The sequence below is a fragment of the Vidua chalybeata genome, chromosome 5, assembly GCF_026979565.1.
Source record: "Vidua chalybeata isolate OUT-0048 chromosome 5, bVidCha1 merged haplotype, whole genome shotgun sequence".
Lineage (NCBI taxonomy): Eukaryota > Metazoa > Chordata > Aves > Passeriformes > Viduidae > Vidua > Vidua chalybeata.
Window position 1 is genome coordinate 50,377,466 of NC_071534.1, and position 13,743 is coordinate 50,391,208.

A 13,743-nucleotide genomic window follows, 5' to 3' on the forward strand; every position below is an offset into this window, starting at 1 on the left:
AGTGCACTTTAGAGCAGCTTAAAAATAGCCTTATTGCCCTGCTGAATGGTTGAAGACAGGTTCAGCTAAATCTGCTGAAGCTAATAAGACAGTGATGAAAAAGAAATAGTTTCTGGTTACATGCAGTCAAGTGAAATACAGGAAAATGTATATGGAGCAACCAAAAAATCAAGTCCTGGTTTTGGTGAATAAGGTAATATGAGTTAATCAGTTTTTTCTAATATAATCTACATATTCTATCACAATTATAAAGAGTGCATTTGAACAAAACTGAAATTCAGGTTTTCATGGTTTGCTTCATTAGTTAAATAATTCCTTGGATGTGCAAGAGCTTTTCGAAACACATGTAACCCTGAAATCTGCTGTTCACTTGAAATCAACAGGAATTTCAACCTACTCTGAGTATGATTAAATCAAAGAGGTTTCCTCATCTTGCAGTGGAACTCAAAATCCTGGGTGTGCATAGACTGGGACTCACAGCAGCCAGCATGCCCTTTACTGGGACATGCAAGCTTGGCTGGTAAAATAAAGATCAGTGTAGATAGTAAAATGTGAAAAAATAACTAACTGGGGCATGCCTCTCAGGGCCACATATTGGAAATAATTATGCTGACACATCTTGTTTAGATGGCTGGATATGTGGAATTCACAATGGTTGATCTTACTACCCCTAAACCAGCTATATGATGCTGATACTGGACACTTTCCATCATCATCTAATAATATAAGATTTGCCAAAGAAACAGGAGATGGCAGTCCTAAACATTTCCCACATACTGGGATTTGAACCACATCTGTGGAGGGCAATATGATCCACAGTATGACAGAGCACAGCAGCTGGGGATGGGCAACACTGCTGATCTGTACCAGGCTGAAGATGGGAATTGTAGAAATGTTTGAAAACCTAAGTATTCAGTCCAATGAGTGGGATAAGGTGGTTCACTGTAGCATTTCCAGGTGCTTGACTAGATTTTTGCCCTCTCTTCTTCACTGCTACCCTGCTCCAGAGCAGCAGCTGCCACTGTGTGTGAGCAGCAAATCCCGAGCAGCAAATCCCTGGTCTCCTCCTTCTACTGTGGCTCCCTACCATCTCCCCCCTCTACACCCCTACACCACTGTCACTCTGTGGCTGCAGTAGGGATCTCTCTACTGGAATGGACACAAATGTGCATTTGGCAGCCTGTACTGCTGGAAGTATTATGGGCAGTGGGTAAGAAAATACATTCTGTAGGTTAGTTTAAAGACTTGGGTCAGCAGTTGGCCCATGCTGGGTTATGTCTGTCATAAAAGGAGTGATACATGGAATTCCAGACCTGTCTTTTATCTAGCTGCTTTGCAATGTAAAACCAGCAGGATTTCTATTGTCTCTTGTAGTTTTGAAACCTGATGAAGAATGCTGCTGTTATCTCCTGGTCTGGTGCTCAGACTTATCTAGGTCTTCTGGGTATCTCTGAATAGTCACCTGCTTACCCTGCACCCAGGAAGTCTCTGCAGTTAGACACAAAAGTGCATTGTAAGTCTCCCAGAAAAGTGTGTAGCTGTATCATTAGTCTGTGTAAGAAGCATATGCATTTGCACCGCTCCTGTTGGAATTACAGGAGGTTTTCTGCCACAGGCAGGTATGGCAGCTGAATGAGCAACTGTGCAGTGCCCTGGAAGAAAATACAGCATGTGCTTCTTTTTGTAGCAAATCAGATGCTTTAGATGGCATAGAGACAACAGATGCATTTCCCTGGTGAGTCACTGAGCTTCCCTAAAGCCCTGCATCTCCAAGGCTTTCAGCTGAGGTGAAGCATGTTATGCTGCTCCCAGTACAGTCAAAACCTTAAAGGCTTAGTCAAACCTATAATTAATTAATGCTTGTGCTAGACTTAGAAGATATCTCACTAGATGAGCACTAAGTCTGTTGCTAATGATTTTAAATCTATGAAGCAACTTCCTAAAACCCTTTGAAATTGGCAATTATAATGTCCTGTCTTACATGGCAAAGCTTTGATCACTCTAGAGCAGGGAATAAATGCATGACTTAAACTGGAGAGATACAGTGACAGAACAGTAAAAAAACTGTGGAATACAGTGGCATGGCAGAGAGCCAGAGGAAGATTTGCTGCTGCTCCTTCCAAAACTCAATTTGAAGTCATTTCAGTATTTCTGTGTTGCATAAATTACTGTGAAAGTCCTAGGAGGTCTGCAGTTGCATGTGCTTACAGTGTGAAGATAAAACTTAATTGAAGAATTTTTGCTTTCATGTCTTGTTCATTTTTTTTTTTAATTCCTATGCAATTACAAGGCTACATTCTGACACAGCTCTAGAAGTGAACTTAATGAAAATCTGACTTGTTCTGTCACAGGTACTTAAATGTGATTTAAAAAAAGAAAGAAGTTAAATATATCTGAAAGCCTGTTGTTTTCTGTTCAACAGTAGGAATACTTTGCAGAGAAACTAACTAGCTCCAGTCTAGAAGCTTCATTTTTGCTGTGGTGTTTTCTGAGAGCAAAACATGTGAAACTATCTTCTGTGCTTGACTAATGCTTGTTGTGGGTTTAACAATGCCATCCACCAAACTGCTATCCTAACTTGCTCAATTTTTAATGAGATCATTAAAATTAAGCAGGTTCTTAGGTATAAAGCAGTCTGGTATTTGCTTGTAAACTTTTTACTCTTCCTCAAATAACTCAGTTATTAGTGTGTAGAAGACAGAAAATAAGAACATTTTAAGAAAATGAAAATGAATTCTAAAAGGACTCTGCTTTTAAGGATGTATAGGGTCTTTTTAAGCTGCTGTACTGCTGTCACCTGCATACAATAAACACCTGTTCAAGGCATCTTCAGAAACATTTTACTTACTTTGATTAATTGCATAATAAATTCTCCCTAGTGGCTGTTTGATTAAGTGAAAAAATACTACAAGTTGCTTCTTGAAAGAGCAGATATTATTGTAATGGTTTTATATCATAATAAAATAAATTTACATCCAAGTAAATTGAGGGGGGAAAGGTCTCTCTTTCTAATTGTCCATAAACTTTCCTCTGAGGGATTAAATGTTAGCACTGTGCCTATTGATGCAGTACTAGTACACTTCAGAAATTTTACAAACATTTGGGAAATTTATAACTGGTTATTGGAAATACAGCCATTTAAAATACAGAATGCATTATTCCATTGCATGCAATATATTTATTTCATTGCATGCACAGATGAATCCTTTACATAGGCTTTTACATGTATTGGATATTTATACAAAAATGAGATCTCAGGTTAAACTGGCATGTGGAGATGCTGTATAATCAGGGAATTGCTACCATTGATTATTTATGTATTGACAACATTTACGTGCATCTGTCAGTGACCAGGGTTTCATTGCATAAGGTACCATATGAACACAGAGGAGGAATATGACACCTGCTCTAAGGAATTTAGTAATAAAATAACATACAGAAAGAGAAGCTGAGAGGACAGAGAAAATGGGTGCTACTGCTAAGAAGAAGTCATATATTAATATAGAAAAAGAGTTTAGTTGGTGAAGCAGCAATTTGTCATCTTTCCTAGCTGTTCCTATGAGTACCAGTTTTCAAAGAGGTATTGAAGGGGTCTGTCTCAGTTCTACATTGTAAGGTAGAGGCAGTAATACTTCACTCAAAGGTGTTTTGTGTGAACAAGAGTATGTTCACATTTCCGAAGCTCTTTCAAGAGTAAAAAGGTTGGCTCAAAGTCTCAGGGCAGTGTCCCACTGTGAGGAGGTTGTGCAGGGAGTCTCTGCAGCCTCTGAGGACCCAAGGCATGAGTGAAGGCAGTTCCATTTGCAGTTCCCTGGAATCCCTGGTGCAGCCCCTCACATGCTGTGTCAGCCCCAGGCAACACTTTGAGATGAGGAGAAGCGTTCCCCTGGAGACCTGCTGTATCCTGATGGTTCAATAGGAAGCTGAAAATCATGAGACCTTGGAACTGAACCTGGCAGTAACAACTCGAGCACGTCATTTTACCTTCTTTGCTTGTTTGCTTTCTGCAAAGCTGAGATGGTATACCCATACTTTCTGACATTGGTTCAGGAACAAAACTACTGCATACATACAAAGTGCAGACATAGTACAGTGTGCACATGGGCATGTGAGCAGCTGAGGTGTCCTGCTTTGGGTGAAAAAGGGAGCCCTTTCAGCCTGTGCACAGCCTTCCTAATGGTGAATGACTTCACTTAGGGGAAACTGCATGGACATTTGCACCTGAAAATATGAGTCAAAACAGCTGATCTGAACATTTATCTTGTGGTGGATTGTCTGTGATCATAATCCTAAATGGGGGTTCTCACCCTGGGTGACCTGCTGCTACCCAGAAATTTTGGGCTGCAACTAGATCTCATACCTCATGTCAGCATGGGGAAATGTGGGAATATCAGGTAGGCATTTGATGTGTAAAACAAAGCTCTAACATCTCACTAAAGGAACAATTATACTGAATGGGGATGCCACTGATGTTATTTTAACTAATTGCTGTAATTTAGTGGTCATATAAAAAGTGGTAGTACAGTCATAACATACTGAAAAGTTGGGTTTTCCTCATGTGTAGAGGTCAGTAAAGCTTGGGTCCATGTGTCATGTTTGATGATAATAAAAATAATTATACTCTTTATCCTGCGTCATTTTTCTTCATGTATCATTCTTCACGCTACAAAGGTAGCATGTGAGCACAGGTCTAGGGGTGATGGCTGTTGGCAGCTATTTTCCATTAGCTGCCATTTCAGTTCCACAAGGTCTTGCAACCCACGTTTTCTAGGTGGTCCCTGGTGCTGAATGAATGGGTACAGCTTTTCACTCTTATGCCCTCCATGGGCCCTCCAGGCCTCTTCATGGGTCACCCTGCATGCTTCTGTGTATGCTGCCAGTTACCATGCTGCAGTGTCCTGACACATCCCTGTCTGCAATTCTGACCTCAGGGAGGTGATGCTCTGTATCCATTTGTTACTTGTACTTCAGTAACAAATGTTGACTTCTAAGTTGTTACCATAAGACCAAGTACTGACATGGACAAAAGTTTTAAATTGCACAGGTGCAGTGGATAAAAACGTACATTTCTTTGTAATCTCTCTTTAAAAAAATGCCATATGCTAAAAAAAGAATTGAAGGACCATTCCAGATTTCTGATTGTCTTCTGGTAAATGATAAATTCTGAGGGGAAAAACGGTAAGAAAAGTGATGGGTCCTATTAACAAGAGAAGAGACTTAATGGTAGTTTCCAGAGTCTTTAGTCTTTTCCAGTTCATAGAAATCTCAGAGAGATTGAGAGTAAGTGAAAGAAAAGAACAGCAAAGGGAAAAAAAAAAGGAAAGGGAAAGGAAGAAACAGGAAGGAGGGAGTGAAGAAGGGAGAGAGAAAAGAAGGAGGAGCAGTGATGGGTTTGGGGAAGGAAGAGACACCGCCCCCTGCCCACTTACCCACACTTCCACACTGCCTTGGCCTTTGAGGGTCGCCTTCAGTCCCTCCTCTCTTCTCTCTCCTCATAGGGAACCATATGCGTTCCCATTCCCCTCCTTCTCTTTTGCAGCCCCACACCTGGGTGTGAACCAGATTCCTTTCAAAAAATCCTACTCTTCTAGAGCAGTTCTTATCTGATGGTAGGACGGAATACTGCAAAGCAGATTCTGGGTAATTGTCACACACTGCATGTGGCAAGCATCCATATCTGAGATTATCATATAAATTCTACGTACAGTCTCAATGCAGCTCAAGTTCTGTGGATTTATTGGCAATATTACAAGTAAATTATTGAAATAGCTGTTAAAGAGTGAGTGTTGACAGTGCTATTCAGGCTGTAATGACCACTGTAACCTAAAAACTTCCAAGGAGCTTTTTTATTTTCAAAGAGAAATGTGTATTCTTAGGCTGAAAGGTCATTTGGTTGGAATAATACATTCCATTTATAATGAATACATCCTAAACTAATGTTGCCTCCTTGAACATTATGCAAACCCAGGATTTGAGGGTAAAACTCACTGTTCCTAAGGATGGCACACTGCTGCCTCTATGTACAGGACATCGGTGTGTGTTACAGATTACACAGAAACTACTGGTTTTCACCAAAACGTACAGACCTTTGGTGGTAACTCTTTGAGAACATTTGAAGGAGAGTTAAAAGCCTTGGGCTTGTAAGGACCATGTTGGGAAGAGTTTTAACGTGCAACAGGGAACAGACAGGCTGTCATGGCAGTAAGTTCTGTAAGTTTTTTTCAGGGAAACAATAGTTAGAAATAAGTTTCAGCTAAATTTCACAATTATTTTAATTGGAGAAAACAGCTCTAAATTCTTTTTGATGCAATAATTGTAATGAGTACTATTTTAAGAATCCACCCAAGGCTCTAGTCATGAAAGAACATGTGCTTGACTGGGTTGCATTCACTCTATAAAATATAATTGGTGTTCTACTTGCAGCTCTAAAGAGAAAATATTCATTTGTTTTCCTCCATGCCAGAATTCCATGATGGCTATGATGAGTAGCCTAGTTGGGAAAAAAATGGGAAAAAATCAAAAGAGAAACAAGCTGTAATTAACTATGGAGGAACAAAATTAGGTAAAGAAAAAAATTCTCAGGAGGAAAGGCATACTAGTGCAAATCTTGATCAAAAAATTCTTCAGCTCAGTTCTAAAGTGTGTCCATAGCATTTTTTGATGTACACATCAATGTACACATCAAAAAATAGGTGTAACTAGGTGTAACTATTTTCTGATGTATATTGTACAACAGATAACTTTCTAAGAGCAGGGCAATATTGGGGTGTTTTGGTTTAACCCCAGCACTAAGCCCCACGCAGCCCATCAGCAGGATCGTGGAGAGAATCAGAAAGATACAAGTGAGCAAACTCATGGGTTGAAATAGAAATTAATAAGGAAATCAAAAGCCCCATTCACAAGCAAGGGTAAACAGGGAATTTTTCCCACATTTCCTAAGGGCGGGCAAATGTTCAGTCATCCCCAGGAGAGCAGGGCTCCATCACACATAATGGTAACTTGGGAAAACAAATGCCATCACTCCAAACATTAATCCCTTCTTTCTTCTTTCCTCCACTTGGTATATTGAGCATGATGTCATAGGGTCTGGAACATCCCTTTGGTCAGCTGAGATCACCTGCTCTGACTGTGTCTCCTCCCAACCTCCCATGCACCCCCAACTCCCTTACAAGCCTGGCAGTACAAATAGCAGAAGAAGCCTTGGCTCTTGTGCAAGCCCTGTCCAGCAACAACAAAAACACCTCTGTATTATCACCCTTGTGTTCAGCACAAATCCAAAACATAGCCCCATACCAGCCACTGTGAAAAAAATTAGCTCTACCCCAGCGAAAACCAGGACATAGGGTAAGAACTAGTATCCAAGAGCAACTCCTGTATTTAAGTGATTTGCATGCTCAGAAAGAAATTAGAAAAAAGGTAACTGCTGCAAATTACCATATAGCAAGCTAAATTTCAAGAGGATTGATTCCAATTACAGATGATCATCTGCTTTCTTTGATGTAGAAAAATATCCAAAACATGGCCAAAAATGTGCCATAGTTAGTGTTTGCATGAGAATGACCTATTCAGCATGCACCAATGTAGCCTCTCAAGAACCATAAACATAGAAGTAGATATTAAGATACCAACAAAATCAAAAAAACCTTTTTTCCTACAGTTATATTCTGTCATTACCTTTCCTTTGAGTGCAAATATAGAGTTCATAAGAAACCATGCACATTTTAGTGAACTAATAAAATTTGATCCTAATGTAAATGTGTAGTATATTGCCTGTATAAGAGCAGTAAGCCCATTGTTTTGGCAATAAGCCAGGCACTGCTGGATAAATTAAAATGCAACCCTTTCATCACTGCTTGATTTAGCAATTAGTTGACATTAAACTAGGAAACATGCACTAGGCAGAGTACAGAATGTTATTTCTCCATATTAATAGTCTAAACTCTTTTATTGCATATCTATATAATAGACAGAATTAATGCTGATAGGATTTCCTCTATTTACTAAAAAAAATCCCTAGTCATGTTAAAGCGTTGTTTTGCAGTTGCATTCAGCATAGATAAGATATTCCTTCACCCTTAATCTAATTATGACAAAATTAATAGTGACAAGCCTTGAGAAAATAAGTGTGTGACAATTAATAAAAAAGTGGGTTAGATATGAGGGACTTTGCTTTTTTGATGATGACAGGACACAGCCTATATTCATCACCAGTATAAGAGGAATATGCTGAGAAAAGGCAACCATAAAGATCAAGGTAAATTACAAAATCTAAATGAGACCCTGGAGACTAGGGAGATAATGACGTAAATCTAATCTGAGATGTGGGCTAAGGCACAAATGTATGGGTGAAAAGCAAAGCTTGGATTTGATACAAGAAAAAGGAAATGTTTGAGAAATGATCTGTAAGTTATATGTGACCTCAGAGAACAATTCATCCATCATTCAGTTAACTGCTGACAGCTTGCTTTCCCTGGGGAGTTAATTTGATGGCAACCGCCTGCCCTCAGCTGTCATTTTTATAGGAGCTGAGAAGCTTATTCCTACCACAATCAGGCTTTTGGCTCACCTGACACCCAGTAGGCACACAAATAGGTGTCTGCCACTCTGGGACAGGGAGGGCCGCCAAGAGTGAACCAGAGAAATCAATGTGGCCATTAAGGAAGCTCTTGGTCAGCTCCCAAGATGACCCCAGGAAGGGCATCTGAATGCTTTGACAGCTGAGCCATCGCTCAGCCAACGCCAGCATTGGTTCATCAGTGACACAGGAGCCTGCCCTAGCAGCACCTGAAGGTATGGGCCCCTGCACCACGCTGGCCTTTGTGTAGTAAGTATATGGGAACAGCTTATAAAGAGCAATTAAAACATTAGAATTCTGGAAAATAGGTGCATATGAAATAAAAGTTGGCAGGAAGGTTAAATGGACAGCTTAAACTTTCAAGCTGCAAAATAAAGCAAAATTAACAGGAAATATTAGGAATGGAAGGAAGGAAGGAAGGAAGAAAGAAAATAAACTAGAAGACAGCAGAGTGAACTTTGGGTCCCATTCTGATTTGACAAAGAACTTTCAGAAGAGTTCTGGGTGGTTTTTTTTACAGAAACTCTGGGGGTTTTTTGTACTTTAAGCTTCACATACATGCTATAGTTCTGATTCCATTTTTTCTGGAAAGAGAGATGAAACACTTGTGTCCCCTTTTGGAAAGGCATGATGGCTTTGTTTTGATCTTCAGCCCAGAAGTAAATTTTACCAATAAAGAAATAAAAATGGGCAGATACACACTCTCTGGTCTTCTGCATGTTGGCCTCAAAAGTGAATTGGTTCAGGTATTTATAAAAAGACACAATCCTTTCGTAATGCTACAATCACCTAAGAAAGCCAAGATACATTTACATATATTATTTTTTTCTTTCTAATCTCAGTTGTAAGACGTGTTTGATTGATGCTGTGATGGGCCCTTTCCCCTGTTGTGCCTCAGAGTACAAGAAAAGGGAGAGTTAATGCTCATCCATATATTCTAACCATTCAAGGACCAAAGATGCTCCTTTGGGATGAAGATTAGAACTTCTTTTCTAGGCAGACTTTGATACAGTTGCCTATTTCTTGTTGAATTCAGTTACCTATAATTTGTGCCTCCTGAGAACTTTAAAAAGGCACCAGTTGCACAAGTTGTATGAAGCCAGCACCCCTCCAAGAGATATTCCTTACTTTTCTAAAGAGAGTGTTTACTTCCTGCTTCTTTCATATAACAGTCTCTTAGAGTGGATGGTGGGTGGGGGAAGTTTAATTTCCCATTTTCTTTTCTTGTTTTGCTTTAGTATACTTATGCAGGAGCCTGTGCTTTGGAAAGGGACAGTACTCTTCATTACAAATTATATATAACTTCAACTAATCAACATTTGCTTGGAAGATTTGCATTTCCTATAAATGAAATCATATATAACTTGTATAATGCTTTTTCACAGAAAAGCTCTTTTCTTTTTATGGAAAGACTTAGTCTGATGTAATTCCCTTGGAGCTGATGGTAAAACTGAAGTTGCAAGTTAATGATACATAATACCAGTGAATATTGTGTGAAGTGCTGAATGCTGAATTGCAGAAAACTATGTGGATATATGACATGTGTTTGTTACTAGTGATATGGTATTTATGAACTGAAGAAAGGTCATGTTTTTCAGTATCAAGATACTCGATTTCTTTCCAGATTCATTTTCAGAGTAGAACTTAAGTTACAACTTCAAGATTACCACTGAAGCCCCAGACAGACGTTAGGGGCATGCATGATTATTGATGTCAGGTTAAGAATTCTAGAATTCTCTCACACACAGAATAAATGGTAGAACACCAATGACTCTTAATAAATTCCCTATTTTTCTTTACTAAGAAGTGTATTTTATTGTTTGGAAATCATTCTTATACCCTGTATCAGGATAAGCAGATAATTTAGAGCATAAGAGGTGCTTTGCTTTAAAGGAGAATATGGTAAGAGAAAAAATTCTTTCAGTTCATTTGCAGAAATTGTGTTCAAAGTATTTAAGACATTTTAGATAATGAATTTTTTGTACTCTCATATCGTACCTGAGCTTGATCTCATCAAAATCTGTGATAATACTTCTTGTTTCTTTAATGGAGCTACAATTTCTTGTAGAGAGGCTTGTGTGTGTAAGGGAGGCAAGAAGGAGCGTTACAATTAAACTGTTACATGGTAGTCTTACTTAAAATATTCAGGACTTGTCAAAGAAACTAGCAATTAACTCTGAACTCTGTAAAATTTCAATCCTTAAATACAAAAGAGAGATCTCTTCTGTTTGTAATTATCTTTATGGGCTCTAAAATTAGGCTACAGATAAAGAAAAGCATTTCCTTTCATTAAACCCCATAAGTACTGTTAGATGGAAAGATCATTACTATGAAAATATTGTTCCGTTTAAAACCTCAGTTTGATTCTGTTAGGAAAAATCCCAAAATACATAATTCATTATTGAAAATACATCCACTTTTGCTTAGCAGAGTCATAGGAAAGGAGCAGAAGCTGATGAAAAAGGTTGGGAAACCAGTAGAGAGAGGGTTTTGGGGAGGGAAGACATGATGTCAATTAGCCCTAGATGGATTCAGAGGTGTGGAAGATTGAAGATTAGATGACAATTGGACATGCTGTGCATTCCTCAGTGCCTTTGGAGGAAGAGATTGTTCAGGTAGACACTGACCTTCATGCTGTAACATACACTTGACCAGAAGGTTAGCCCAACAGGACCAAGCCAGATTGCTCATAAAGATCTGATTTTCTCCTCAAGAGGTATGTGAAACTAGCAGGTGTATTGCTGCTTTACAGGGAAACATTTTGAAAAGGATTAATGTCATTTAAGTGCACAATATCCTATAGTAGGAGCATTTTAATTTGGGAGTCTTGAATCTCCCATCTTTTTTGAAAAATTAATTCCTAATAATGATATATTAACATAGTTACAGTAAATCCAGTATCTGTGAGACCTTTTCCTGGCCTCTCCTCTTTCAGAGTTCTTTAGTGCAAAATTGCAGTGATGTCTTATAAACCAAAACTGATTTCAGTGGTGTGTTTTTAAACAAAAAACAAAAAACAAAAAAAACAAACAAAACAAAACAAAAAAAAAAAAAACAACAAAAAAAAAAAAACAACAAAAAAAAACCAAACAAAAAACAAACAATCAAACAAAAAAAAAGGGTCTGAGAAGAACAGAATGTAAGTCTAGTTATGGCAAGGTCAGCCAAGCCAGACTGCATTGAGGACACCTTATAGGTCAAATGAAGGTATTACATCTTCAGTTTGGTTTATGTCTGACAGATGTACTGCTGTGACTTGCAGAGTAATTTTTTGACATAGAAAGTTCACTATTATGGCATAACAGAGTAGCATTTTTATTGTACATAGGATATTCCAAACTGTTTAAATTTTGCAGCTAGTCTAAGGTAGTTGGATAGTGATTGTTTATTTTAAAAGATCATTTTAAACAGTTACCCAAAATATTGTTTTCCTTGCTGTTTAACTAATTTGCAGGTTTTTTACTGTAAACTGTATTTTAGGAGGAAAAAAGTATGTATTGTTTGAAACTCTCATAACAATATTCATGTCACCGAAAGCTTGGCTGCCTGTTTCTCTGCAGACTTATGTAAATTTTCAAGGACCTTGTGTGAATGGAAGGAGTCTGAATTTGTGTCCATGGCAATCTGTTCAATGTGTAGAGGAAGTTACAATGGCCTTAGCCCATGAAAAGGATCAGTTGTTTTCATGGAAAGCAGTCAAGACATGCTTTGAATTCAGATAGTCAACTTAATCAGAGCTGGACTTTGTTTTGTAAGGGTTTCTCATTGAAAGAACTGAATGCTGGTCACCTGCTACAATCAAAATACATCATTCATCTGTAAAGGGGCATAAAAATTTAACAGTTAGCTGAAGAATGGATACATCCCTGAAACAAAGGGAAAAAAAGTCCTGAAGTAATTTAGAATCTCTACGTGGGCATGTAGAAGCATGAAAATGACACAGCTCTGCGGGCTCATCACCTGCCTTCAGCCACGGGCAGCTGAGTTAATTCTTACTGTGCTTCTTTAGGAATGGGAATTCAGCAGTGCTTCTCCTCACTGACTTCCTGGCTGTGGTGGGAGTCCTGCCTGGGCAGGACTGGTCTGCACACCTGATGGGCAAGACAGAGTGGTTTGAGCAAATGTGGGAATTCAGAGTTGTATCAGCCACCAGAGGATATAAAAAGAATTCAAGTCTAGTCTACCTCAGACAAAATGGTTTTGTGTGGTACAGCTTACAGCCCTGGTAAGAATAAAATGATTGAAACTATATTTCTCTTTTGTCTTTACTAAACGAAATCATGTAACATTTGGGTTTTTTTCCCTGCATTTAAATGAAATTACAGTACAAATATTAGGAGAAGTATCATTAGGCAACCTATATTAATTTGGCTATTCAGCAAAGATTTAATTTGAAAGATGGACTAATACTTGTCTCAGCTTCATCTATTTCAGCTAGTGAAAGGTCCTTCTGCTTCATATCTTAATTAATCTGCTGCAGAATATTTCCAGAGATTAATGACAGATTTGTATGAGGGATGGCTTGCTTTTGATGATGAGAAGGATGACTGTTTAAAAACAGTAAATACAATAATGTAAGAAAATAAACAGTTCAGTGTCTATTATTCATGCAAGTTGGTGGTTTTTTGTTTGTTTTTTTTTTTTTTTGCAGTACCTATCAAGTGCTACTTGAACATTTTCCACATTACCAAGGTTAGCTAAACAAATTTCCCTTATTGTTGCATGAAGCTGCATTTAGAGAGCATTGTAACTACATTCCTTGGCCTTTCTTGAAAATGGCATTACCCAACAGCTTTACAGTAGGAAGAGGCAGGTCTTTCAATGCAGAGCTCTGAATTAAGACAGCAAGGACACCGGGTACTTACCCCTAATCCAATTTAAAACCTGTAAATTCACAGAATTATTTTCATAAGAACTACTGTGCCCTGTGTGTGTCCACTAGATGAAGATGTTTGGACATTAAAACTGTAATGAGAAACATGGTAGCTGCTCAAGGTGTAAGAGAGAAGACCATTGATAGGCAATCACGGTGTAAGCAACAACATAATCTCATCCAGGCAGAGGAAAAACACTTAAGTATTGTAATGGCTGGCATTTTTACTGGAAATTTAAGTTTTCTTTCTCCATGGGAGCAGACAATAGCAGCAAGGATTTCCTTAAAAGTTGCA

The 13,743-nt window shown here is 38.5% G+C and overlaps 1 protein-coding gene and 1 long non-coding RNA gene across 5 annotated transcripts in view; both read left to right on the forward strand.

Annotated features, from left to right (window-relative positions):
* The window catches only part of PTPRZ1 (protein tyrosine phosphatase receptor type Z1), a 132,511-nt gene that overhangs the window by 13,923 nt on the left and 104,845 nt on the right, over window positions 1-13,743 (forward strand). The gene's annotated exons all lie outside the window — the stretch shown is intronic.
* On the forward strand, window positions 7,164-12,765 carry LOC128788185 (uncharacterized). Its single transcript, XR_008430981.1, has 3 exons — window positions 7,164-7,344; window positions 8,188-8,254; window positions 12,585-12,765. It is a non-coding gene; the product is annotated as an uncharacterized LOC128788185 (long non-coding RNA).